The following is a 13,154-nucleotide window of genomic DNA, read 5'->3' on the forward strand; positions in this document are numbered from 1 at the left end:
TTTAGATAATTAGCAATGAAACTGTATTGCGTACCAGGGTGGACCTCTCTGATACTAATGTCATGTTGACATCCCATACATCTGTCAAAAAACTCATAGTGAAATTTATTCATGAAAAAAAGTTACACCCTATAAAATATCTAACATGCCCTACCGGCCTTAGAAAAAGAGTCGTATCAGATAATTATGCACGCTTTAATGTGTCAGATATTGGTGATGGTAACGTACTCGATTCAGTTTCTCTTGCGTAAACCACTTCTTATTGGTAACCTTTTTGCAAGTTACGTAAAATGAACTTAATAGCTACTTAATTATGTGAGCAGTATGTTATATTGAAGACCGCAATTGGTCTACGCTAGGTTTTATTGCAAGCGATTAAGCCCGCCACTAATGCTGGGGTACAAACGATTTCACTATAACACAGTAATTGCCACAAAATGGCTGGTTTATAGGATAAGCTGGTAGTGATACTTGGGTTATTTATGTATTTTCTTAATGGGTGGATTGTGTCCTTAACTATTGTTATGCGCTCAGGTATTATAAACGGGTTATCTCTATGATAGATTGATTCAGGTGTTACTTTTAAGTATCCCGAAATTCAATGTCAATGCGTTAGACAATAAGACCTCAGGTTTCACGACCGGATGGCCAAGTGGTTCGCGAACCTGACTACGAAGCTTTCCCGGGTTCGATTCCCGGCCGGGGCAGATATTTGTATGAATAATACGAATGTTTGTTCTCAGGTTTTGTATGTCTAATATGTATTTAAGTATGTATTGATCTATATAAGTATGTTTATCCGTTGCCTAGTATCCATAGTACAAGCTTTGCTTAGTTTGGGACTAGGTCAATTGGTGTTAAGTGTCCCATGATATTTATTTATTAATTTTATTTAGTTATCGTGTCAATTGTAGTCATAATTTGTTTTGCATTGTAATAATGGCTAATTAAAGAGTCTTTACATCGCCAATTCCACAGAGCCTGAAGACGAAAGTTCAATCAGTGCGTCCTAACTGTCATGACATAATTATGGTGCCGAGACGTGGACGCTCACGGTTGGGCTGGTCCACAAATTTAAAGTCGCTCAGCGAGCTATGGAAAGGGCTATGCTCGGAGTTTCTCCGAATGATCGAATTCGGAACGAGGAGATCCGACAGAGAATTAAAGTCATCGACATAGCTCACCGGATAAGCAAACTGAAGTGGCAGTGGGCCGGCCATATCAACCAAAGAACCGATAGCCGCTGGGGCAAACGAGTTCTTGAGGGGAGACCGCGAATCGGCAAGCGTGGCGTGGGACGCCCTCAGACTAGGTGGAGCTGGCAAGAACTGGATGAGACTGACCGAGGATCGTGCTCAGTGGCGTGCAACTGGAGAGGCCCATGTCCAGCAGTGGACTAAGATAAGCCGATGATGATGATGAATGACTAATTTAGTTTAAAAAAAAGTTTTTCGGTTCATCTCCTCTTCTGCCTGTATACGTCCCATTGCTACAGACAGGCCTCCTCTCAGAATGACATGGCTTCACCCACACTTTTTGTTTGTCTTCACCGAACAGTTTATTGATTATGTTATGATATTTCTTTAAAAATTTGCCATTGATTAACTGCAAAAGCTTCTAGCTTCACTGGTACCGAAGTCATGTCGCAATGGCTACAAAAACATCTTGTATGTGGTTTAATCACCATCGGCTCCATACTTTATGAAGCTGCCGAGCTTGCCTGGCCACATTCTTAGAACCTCGCTAAACGACTCAGATTGCTAACTTCACATTAATCTAAAGCTTTTTATTTTTCAATAAGAATGTTTTGCTGCGTCTAGAGTTAAAGGTTTTAAAAGATCTTCACTTTAAAAGGAAAAGTGGTTCTTAAAAGATCACGTCTGTCTGTGTGTCTATCAAGATCTTGTTTACCTGGAACGGGTTGAGACATGGAATGGTAGCTTTTTCAAGTATCTAAAGGAAAATGCATATAATCGTATCTTGTTTTATCGTGTTATCATTCTTTCTGTTTGATCTATTTTTCGATATTCTATTAAAAACTTTTTCGGGAGACTTACTTCGGGAATCTTTACGGCAAAACCGTAGAATTAATTAAAGATATAAAAAATCGGGAAAAATATTTTAAAAAACCTGCCGTAAAATGCAAGGCAGCATCAAAATTTCAACAAATTATCGAACTTGGTGCAGTGAACTTGCCTTCATTACTTGTGATCAAAAGCCGCAGCGCTTTAACTGTCAACTATAGTTTAACCACGCGACGCTTCCGCGGGTGGTCCGAAAAACAACCAATTAAAATAGTTCTTTTAAATTTTATTTATACTAGCTTTTACCCGCGGCTTCGCACGCGTAAACTATTCGGTGTGGTAGCTGCAATTTAAATTTTCGGGATTTTAAAATTGGAAATTTCCAATATTTATATCGTGGTCTTCATTGAGGTTGTGTTGTGAATGACTGTACAAAATTCAAGACTCTAAACCCAGTGCTGAATTTCAAAATTTTCCCTATCCAAATTCAAATGCAAAATTCAATTCAAATCATTTATTCAGTAAATAGCCGCAATGGGCACTTTTACACTTCATTTTTTTACTACCAGCGCTTTCGGAAAGACCACCATTGCCAAGAAGAATGCGCCGCAAGAAACTTGGCAGAAAGTCATTTTTTCAAAATAAAATAATTAGAAATAAAATACTTAAAAACTACAGTATACATTAAAGAAAAATACGTAATATTAAAAATTAATAATACAGGGATGTATGGGGTCCTTAGTTACAAAACTATACCGGGGAATATCGGGATAAAAAGTAGCGAACATTTTCATGCCTCTAAGCTAGCGGTTGTTATTTCGACATTTTATTCCTAGGTATCCCGTGGTAATATCGGGTCAAAAGTCGTCTATGTGTTTTTCTAGACATCCAGCTACATACCAAATTTCATGACTCTAAGCTCAGCGGTTAATATTTCAAGATTTTATCCCTATCCCGTGGGAATACGGGGTAAAAAATAGATTATGTGTTATTCCAGAGGTCCAGCTACCTACATACAAATTTATGGCTCTAAGCCAGTGATTGTTATTTCGAGATTTTATCCCTAGGTATCCGTGAGAATATCGGGTCAAAAAGTCGCTTATGTGTTATTCAGAGGTCTGCTACCTACATACCAAATTTCATGACTCTAAGCCCAGCGGTTATTATTCAAGATTTTATCCCTATCCCGTGGGAATATCGGGATAAAAATTAGCCTGTGTGTTATTACAGAGGTCCAGCTACCTACACACGAAAATTCATGGCTCTAAATCCAGTGGTTGTTATTCGAGATTTTATCCCTAGTATCCCGTGGGAATATCGAGTCAAAAAGTCCCTTACGTGTTATTCCAGACGTCCAGTTACTACATACCAAATTTCATGACTCTAAGCCCAGCGGTTATTATTTCAAGATTTTATCCCTATCCGGGGGAATATTGGGATAAAAAGTAGCTTATGCGTTTATCCAAGGTCCAGCTACCTACATACTAAATTAATGGCTTTAAGCCCTGCGGTTGTTATTTCAAGATTTTATCCCTAGGTATCCGTGGGAATATCGGGTCAAAAAGTTACCTATCTGTTATTTCAAACGTCCAACTACCTACATACCAAATTTCATGACTCTAAGCCCAGAGGTTGTTATTTCGAGATTTATCCTATCCGTGGGAATACCGGGATAAAAAGTATCCTATGTTTTAATCCAGGTTATAAAACTTTCGCCAAATTTCATCCAAATCCGTCCAGCCGTTTCAGCGTGAAAGAGTAACAAACATACTCACTCACTCACTCACTCACAAACTTTCGCATTTATAATATTAGTAGGATTTTAATTTTTAAATTTTAAAACTTTTTAATAGAAAAATTCCACTTGTTTTTTAGGATATTACGTCAGGATTAAGCGAAAAATACTTTTTGAGAGCAGAAATACTTTTTTTTACTGTTTGCATTCGCTCATTCCTTTTATATTTCAAGGTGGGAAAACTGCATGATCTTACACATACCTAGAAACTTTATGCAAATTCGTAAATACTCGTAACAATCTAAATCTATTTGCACATTTGTCCACACATTGTCAGGTACTGTTTGTGGTTTCCCGAACTACTACAGCTTGCTGCACATTGTAATTGTGTAGTGTGTACTCTACATAATGTAGCGTGCAATTCCGCCTACGATTTGATTAGAGTGACATAGGTACCATCAGCCAAATAAGTGGTCTACCAATTTTTAAACAGTTTCTATCAAATGAATATGTCGCTATAGTCGAACTTTCAAGTTGACAGACACGTCTATTGGCATTATTGTTTTATGACATGCATACGATTATCAGCTTTAGGGTGGTGGACCACATATTTGGCTGATACGTCCGTATGTAGATTTGAAGAATATTTAATCTGGGACCATTCCTTATTATAGATACTTTTATTACTTTCATAAAGTTAAGTCTGTGAAAATTAACAAGTACCTAACAGTAGTAATTCTTTCCAATGTAATTATAATTATCGAACAAACTGTAATTTAAACAGTTACAAATTCAAGTGTTTACTTACCATACAATTCAACAGACACACATGGGGTGACAAACGGATAGGCAGAGAGACAGACAGAGGAGGCTTATAATTGTTGTAAAATTCTACATTTATATTGAAAATAATGCTTGTATAAATAAATATATTTACGAATGCAAAGTCCACACAACGGCTACCTTACTAAATGACATTGTCGAGATTTTTGGTTTAGAGTTTCAACAAATTACAGAATCATGGATTGCTATAGAAAACGAATTAAACAAGGTAAACGTTCGAGTGCTCGACACGCTGCTGATTCCCAGTAGATGACATCTCTATTGCTAATGACATGAAAATAAAGATGACAACTATTGGGACAGCAAAGACTTCTCGTACGTTTACTTTTCCTAATTAAACTCATTGGCGCTCGTGTTCGTATCATGGCATTCGGTTCCCACATAGGTAATTTGATCTAGCCAAATAATTATAATCGAAATTGCCTCATCAGTCTCAGTAATACCTTGTTTAAGTACATACGTGTAACTAATATAACACAAACAAAGCATTAGTAATTATTAGTCATTGAGATGATACCACTTCACATGAAAGGGTCATATTAGCCGTCTCTCAATCCTGATTGATGTCGAGTTAGCATACTAAAATGCCCACTCGGCAAGATCAATCTTGAGAGCTGACGATTAATACGATCTGCGGTGGTACTAGTAGGGCCAAAGTGGGTCGTAGATAAGAATCACTCTGTATTATCAAGGGTCGTCTGTGTTCATTTGGTAGAATTGCGATTATTTAGGGACGAGGTCAATGTTGGCCGCTTTGTCTGCATTCTAGATAAATGTTTGCTTTCTAAGCTGTTTTTACAAGATTTTATTTGGCTTACAATGTCTGTTTGTTCGTTTCTTAAGCTTAAATCTTGCAAGTCGATTTTTACCCATTTTTTTTGGTACAGATATGTATGATATGGATGACATATAGCACAGTTAGTAAAAAAATAATGTATTTTAAATTACAATTTCAATAAAAACTTTCTGTAATTAATGAGGACTGGAGACATGCAAACCATGACACCACATGAATATCCCCATATTTTTCTATGCTTGCTTCTGCGATTGTATTCTTATTTGTGAATAAAGACAGGTTTAATCCAGTACTTAAATTAGCGTGTTTCTACTAAAATACTTATGACTAAATGAGTATTAAAAGCGCACATAGACGTCTCGAGAAGTACCACTTAGGCTAGTCTCAACCTATTCTGGCATTTTAATTAAAACTTAAAACCCTTGTCACGGAATTTGCAGGATACCCTTCATACTTCAACATACCTGTGTTATACAAATTGGTCTTAGAAAGTTAAGAACTTAATTAAAGCGCCCTTCAGAGATTCCCGGCTGGCCGTCGGTCTCTCGCAAATAATGTTTAACATAGCACCAGTTTAACAAAGGGGAAGTGTATAATTATTTTATGTAGGGATAATGAGCAGTCGTTGAGGTGAACATGATGACAATGAAGAGCCAACGCAAAAAACGACCAAAACCATAAACAAAGAAAAAGAAATGGAACGAAGATTTTTTTGTTCGAAGGCTAGGCACACTACGCTCGTAATAAATTGGCGTATAATAAAAAAAAACAACAGTACTAAAAGACTGCTTTAAAATATGTTTGGCCATAGTGCAGTGAGATATAATCTAAAAAAATAAATATGAAAAGTACATGACGACGATCGATTGTACTGCATAGAGCAGAGCCATCTATATACATAAAAGATGAAAGAAACTAAAATAAAAATGTTTCTTTTGTTATTATCAAATGTAGTTAGGTATGTAATATTTCTTCCTTCACTTCCCTTCAATCAAATAAAGCATTTCAAGTAAAAGTCTTACTGATGTGCGTGCGTTGCGTATTTCACACATATTTTATCACGTTAAAGCAGGTAAAGGTTTGCTTAACCCCGCTGTTATAGGATAATTGTTTAGCAAACACACGAGGCACTGTTGGTGTAGCGGTGTCGCGAACTGGGTTATAAGTTATAACTTATAACTTCACTGTGGGAGCGGAATTAAACATGGGAGAAATCTCATAGTAAAGCATAGTATGTCTTAGAAGAAGATTATTAAATAACTAAGCTGAAAGTTGTGTAATAGAGCTCTAATAAAAAGGGATGTATGTACAAATAGCAAATGAGTTATATCAGTATATAAACCAATTCCCCAACTTACTTCGCATAAGTGTCCTACTAAAGTTCACCACCGCCACTTAAACTAACACGTGTTTCACCCTTGTACGGGACAATGTCAGGAGATATTATGCCTTATGACTAATCTTCGCACCTAAACTTGGCTCATATTGAAGCATTTGTGGCTTTCGTATAAAACTGGTTTACAATAAAATAACTTCATTGAATATCAGAAATAGTAAGCAGTAGAGAAAACAGAAGTACATTAGGAAAAAAAACAAGATAAGAAATAGATTGCCTTATCGTTTCAGAGCGATCTGTGAACACTACACTTATTAGTTATTGTGATTTACTTGCATTTTAAAAGACATCGTAAAATGTAACACTTATGTGTATGAAACACTTATTTCTCTATGGTAAGTAATGTCATAAAATGATCGTAAATGCCATGTTTTAACCAACAAACTTCAGGTTATAGCTAAGTATTAAAATATAAATTAATTGAAACATCGTGTAATAATTAACGAGCGATTCCGGTTAATTTTCATACTGCGAAATTTCATAATTTATGATTATTGGAACTTAAATGAGCTGTCAATTTGTAACTACGCATTTCCCATTTTCTGTTTGTAACATACACTAATTAGGTGTCATCGCAAAATATGACTGGAGTTGTGTAAAGTATTGAATTATTTTATGTTTATGGAGAACCTACATGTATGTATTTATATATTATTGGGACACCAAGAAAAGGAACGCTTTCTATGGGCATGTATTTGTTATTCGAGATTCCTGGTAGTTTTGCAGCAAGTTTATATTTCTGGTCCGACGAACTTTGACCGAAGTACGTTCCTATTCGTATACAGAACTTGGCTACCACACAACTATCTTTATTGAATGATAGAGTTGAAAAGTGTTCATTTTGGACCTTGAGAAAATATTTGACGTAATAATAGCGAGTAAAACGAGTGGACATTAAGAGCGTTTATACCTGCTGAGCTGGCAACGTTGCATTTTTGTTAGTTTTTCTCGATTATTCCATAAAAATTAAAAATGTTGTCTGATAGAACACTTCTAAATATTATATAAGTTAATGTGTCTACTCCAATAATTATTCGTTACAGACTTTTATTTTCTTTAAAAACCGTTAAAAAATATTAATTCGTTTTTAAAGAAATATAAAAGTCTATCACGAATAATTATTGGAGTAGACACATTAACTTCTATATTAAGAAGTGTTCTATCAGACAACATTTTTAATTTTTATGGAATAATCGAGAAGAAATCCAACGTTGCTAGCTCCCTGTATCAATGTCTCGCAGCCTGATTGTTGCTCCTTTCGGTATAAATTTACCTAAATACCGTACCTTGTATAGCTTGGGGTCGCAACAATGTAAATCTCTTTTATTTTCTTTATGTACAGTTCATAATACTGGTTTGTGGTCTTCAATAAAGACTATTTATGTCGTTGTAGTACCTTAGGTCACCTCTCAGTAAGTCTCTATCTAGATGATTCGGCCATCTCTGTATGGCATATCACACAAGTAAAACTCGGCATGGTACTTACATTGAATGAAAACATCTATGTATCTTTACTTTTCAACATACCGCCTTTACTTTCTTCGCATTCTTTGCGTATTTAAGTTTGTGTATTGTAGCGTAAATGACCATTTATTGGTACCTACTCAATGATCCCTGGTATTGCAGAACAATGCTCACTATTATTATGTAAAAGTCCCCGGTCACGTTTTCGCGGCCGCCGTGACCGGCCGAAAGCGGTAGCCGAGCTAATTGACGGCGAAAGTCTCGAGCCATCCGGTTATGTAAACAATCGTCGTATTATAATGAAGTGACGAACGGTTTTGACTCGTGGAATGTACTGGGAACGCATTAGGCATACCGCTATCTCACTGTGCTTTTAGTTTCGAAGCGGTGCAGCTGAAAAGTATGTTGATACAACTTTGTAGTGCCAGTTTATGTGATCGCAGAAATGCAGCTTGTGAGACGACTGCGATATAACTTAATCTCAAGTGGAATTGGATGCAGAGAGCTCAAGATTGTCACATATGTATGTGAATGATTTTGTGATTGTCGCATCTTCGTTTGAAGATGGCTGTTTTCTGATTGACAGTCAAAGGAACTGAATCATGTAACAGGGTGGAACCTTTGTGCTACTGATTTCACATTGACATTCTATACATCTGCCAAAGAATGTTGATTATGAGAAGATCTCGCCCTGGTATGACAGATTCCTCGACTTACACATACTAATTATACTCGAAACTTAAGTATTCGTTTATCGTTCCGCGGTAACTATGCAATTTTTCGGGATAAAAACTATCCTAAACTAAACCCAATTAAACATTGTTGCTTTTAACATAACTTGAGTGACTACTAAACTAAGGCCTACTAGTAGCTAAAAGTTAGGTGATGTCTTACAAAATCAGTTTTGTAATATCAGCATAATTTTGGTTCCTAATTAGTAAATTTTGGCTTAACTTCAAGTAGCCAAACTAGTTCAGCCATCCTTTTTTTCCAGTGAAAGTACTTTATCGATCGTGATGAAATTTGGTATCGAGAAAGTTTGAGATGAACCACACTAATTTACCTACCTTGCTTCTCATCTGAAAATGTTCATCCCGGAAAATTACAATACAATACACTACAATGACTCTTTATTGTACACCACAAATAAAGCGAGATAAAAAATACATATTAGTAAATAGTAAGAGAATTATACAATATTTACAATCGTGCTTTAAAAAAGTATAACCTAACAAGATTTGGCAAAATAAACATTACTCGTATTTTCATACACCACTGTTCCTTAATGTACCTAAATAGATTTGAATAGGGGAGCTTTTCTAAAGACTTTCCATAAAAGGATTTCACAACTTTTTCGCAGCAAGAGCAGCCAGAATATCTAACATGCAAAGCTTGTGGTCTAAGATGGTCCTAACGTTTCTCCGCATGCCTCTCAGAACTCTAAATCCTGAAATGAAATATGTTCAATTTTCATCCGCTATCATGAGCAGTGCATTGCATAAGGGGTTTCTCGTCTTGTGACATAATGTTCCGCTCGCTCGCAGATGGATTTATGATTTTGCGGTTAACTGTACAAAACTGCGACAACTATGTGAAAAACACACCGAATATTCGCCCTTACATTTTCTAGTTAAGGTTCGAAGTGGAATGTTGTGGAAGAATGAGGCGCCGTTAAAATGATGTAATTTGCGCATTTGCACCGCAAAGTAATTCGTGTGCGGTGGGGCAAACCGTGAAGCGGCAAATTTTGTAGTAAGCTTATAACAAATGTTAGGGCATTTCTGTTGTTTTGCTATGGCGATTTATGCAGTCGTCATCAAATGGGTGCACAGTTGAACAAACTGCTTCATGTCCTTCCTGCCGTGAAGCAGCAGTGGTTGCACTGTTGTGTTTCGGCGTGGAGAGTAAGACAACCGGTGAAATTACTGGCACGTGAGGTATCCCATCTTAGGCCTCTAGGTTGGCAACGCGTCTACAATACCCCTGGTGTTGCAGATGTTTATGGACGGTGGTGATCTCTTATCATCAGGAGACCCACTTGCTCGTTTGCCATCCAGTCGAATAAAAAAAAATGTACCAGGTTGGAACCTTTTGATAATAAATTACACTATGATTTCCTTGACGAAAATATGGGATGTTAACATTATATTAGTTGCATAAAGGTTCCCTTGGTACATGATTTAGTTTGCTCAGCTGTATTAAAATATCTGCTTGATAGTCCGAATATTTTTACAATTGTTAGCTTTTTTACAAGTTATGTTAAAATGTGTTTGGAAATGAAATTAACTTTAAAAAGAAAGAAGGTTCTCAGTTCGCCGGAATATGTTGTTTTAATGTATGCTCATTATTCGTCGTCGATTCGTAATATCGACTTTTCTCGCTACTTATCCATAATTTCCAGTAAAACGTTACTTTAAGCATGAGCATTAATTAGGAGCTACTAAGACTTTATGTGGTCCTCTTTAACCGTCAAGGAACCTCACTCAACAGGTTCCTGGAATTGATTCATTTTAATTTAATTAAAACTTTACGTTTGAATGATCTAAAATTTCATGACACCGGTACACCACCCACAGCTAATTACATAAATTTTACATTAAATTACATAGGTCCTAGCCGGTTGTGAGTACAGCGACTGATATCTGTTTATTAGAAAACAGCTATAGTTGCTTACCTTTTCATGTGTTCTACAGTGACGTGGCTCCGTAGGTTACAACTAGATTTCCAATGGGATGCGTAATTTTTTCACGTGAAGTCAGGTATGCCAAGTGTTGTGAAGGTTGTGTACACCAAGCGAGGTAATGCATAACTCACGCTTTTCTTACTCTCCTTCTGTTCTTTTTACGAAACATTCACTTTAAGTCACGGTGGGCAGCATTAGTGATGTGCCTTTTTACTCGTATGGATTCCGTGATGCGCCCAGTTTTAAAATAGGACCCAACCCATCCCGTAGGTGTCGTACGAGTAAAAGGCGATTAAGATGCCACGCTCGTCGTCGCACCTAAGTAACTACATTTTGATGCCATGTGATAACTCTGCTTATTGTGTTTCGACGAACTAATTACGAAACAAACAATCGACTAAACGTTAATCTGCATATCGCTATTCTTCCTACCGACTACTCGACGAAACGAATAATAAGCTTAAAAAAATTATACCAAACGTTGCTTGCTGGGCCAAAAGAATAAGCTGCCAATAGTTCTCTGCGAAACGAAAATCTGAGTAATTAAACTCGTCGAGACGACAGGTCACCGACTACTGAACCTCTCTCTACCGACAACAATGAGACTTTGTCAAGACCAAGAGCGACTTAAAATAGAAACGAAAAAAGGATGCAAGATAAAAATCACGTACGGAAAGTTTTGTACACGACGCTTCCTTCTTTATCACTTAAACGTTGTCGATATAGACTCCCGAGTTTCATTCAAGCCAGCGTCGAGGCGTAGAAGCCAAACTCGGAGCTAATTTAGCTCCTTTGGCGTCTTCCAAGAGAAACCTCTGAATTCCGTGATACTATCTCTCTTAAAAGGTTTAATTAAATACTCGGTTTTCAGTGCAGGGTTATATTTTGTAAAGAATAATATTGTACACGTTTTAGTGTATTTTTAAAGTATTTTCACATTTTTCGGAGGATTCGATTTTATAGCCACGAATTTTTATATAATCGGCCAATACATTTTGGAAAATCTGAGAATTTCAATTCTAATAATAAATTTAATTTATGTTAATCCTTAAATTACGTATACTTAAAATATAAACTTAAGTAATTTAAAACCCCATTTAACACCTTAATGGAGAATTTTTATCAAGCACCAAAGCTAACCCTTTATCAGAGAGTTATAAAAGGATTAAAATTTGCAATTTACCTATTAACGTTCGCAACAGTAAGCTTATTTGGGAGATTTTCTGATTCAATAGACTCGTCACGAAATTAATTGGGTAATAAATTAGTTTAGCTTTTCATTTAAAGTTTGGATGCGTTGTCACACCTAGTAATTTGTTTCATTCAACCTGTTTGAAGCGGCATTGATTGGGACATACTCGGGCCGAATCAGGTCCCTTTTGTGAGGAGTATTTGCCAGTATACCTCAAATACTTAATAGAGTATTGGGTGAAATATTGCCACGGAACGTTGGGTTGGTTTGGTCGATTTAATTTTGTGCTGTTGAATGAAATGCCTTTCATTGCATGAGGAACTCTCTGGCTATTAGCGCTAGAGGCCATAAATATTGTCTAACGCGCTCTCAAGCATAATCGAATTCTCCTTGTCTTTCTTCAGTCATCTCATACCGTTCAATAGATATGAATGGCGAATGTGAGCTTATCATAATCTTGCCCTACATCAAGATCTTTATAGCATTTCTGGTTGTTGGAAACATACTTATTTGGAGGATTTTCGACACGTTAGTTCTTAAATGTTCTTCTGCTTAGAACTTTACTTCATTTGCACAAAATGCAGCAACGGTGTCTCCATAGAGGCCATATACTGCATTTAACTTTTAGCAATAGTTTGGCATCATCACAGGCCTCTTCTCAGAATGAAAGGGCTTGAGCCGTAGTTCCCACGCGGGCTAAGTGCGGATTGGGAACTTCACACATACCATTGAATTATTTCACAGGTGTGTGCAGGTTTCGTCACGATGTTTTCCTTCACCGTAAAGCTCGTGGTCAATTTAAAATGTAATTTCGCACATGAATCAATCTATAATGAATCGATAGCTTACCTTTACCCATACCCTCAAATCCTTAAACGGCCAAAGTATCAGCAACTTCTCATAGATAACGTTCAGAAAGTCGGAGATTTCGTTTATTTACGGCACAAGTTTCCACGGAAAAATGCTTCCTGGAAAGAACGACGTGTAGAGTGCTGGATAAAATCCTCTACATGGACGATGT

At 36.7% G+C, this 13,154-nt stretch overlaps 1 protein-coding gene and 1 long non-coding RNA gene across 3 annotated transcripts in view; one reads left to right on the forward strand and one right to left on the reverse strand.

Moving 5' to 3' along the window:
• LOC141429647 (uncharacterized) overlaps window positions 1-7,741 on the reverse strand; it is a 256,995-nt gene extending 249,254 nt beyond the window's left edge. The window contains exon 1 of the long non-coding RNA XR_012451563.1: window positions 7,688-7,741. This is a non-coding gene — a long non-coding RNA (uncharacterized lncRNA). The remainder of the gene's footprint in view (window positions 1-7,687) is intronic.
• Window positions 1-13,154, forward strand: part of ASPP (Ankyrin-repeat, SH3-domain, and Proline-rich-region containing Protein) — a 388,674-nt gene that overhangs the window by 174,495 nt on the left and 201,025 nt on the right. The window lies entirely within an intron of this gene.

The sequence above is a fragment of the Choristoneura fumiferana genome, chromosome 7, assembly GCF_025370935.1.
Source record: "Choristoneura fumiferana chromosome 7, NRCan_CFum_1, whole genome shotgun sequence".
Taxonomy (NCBI): Eukaryota; Metazoa; Arthropoda; class Insecta; order Lepidoptera; family Tortricidae; genus Choristoneura; species Choristoneura fumiferana.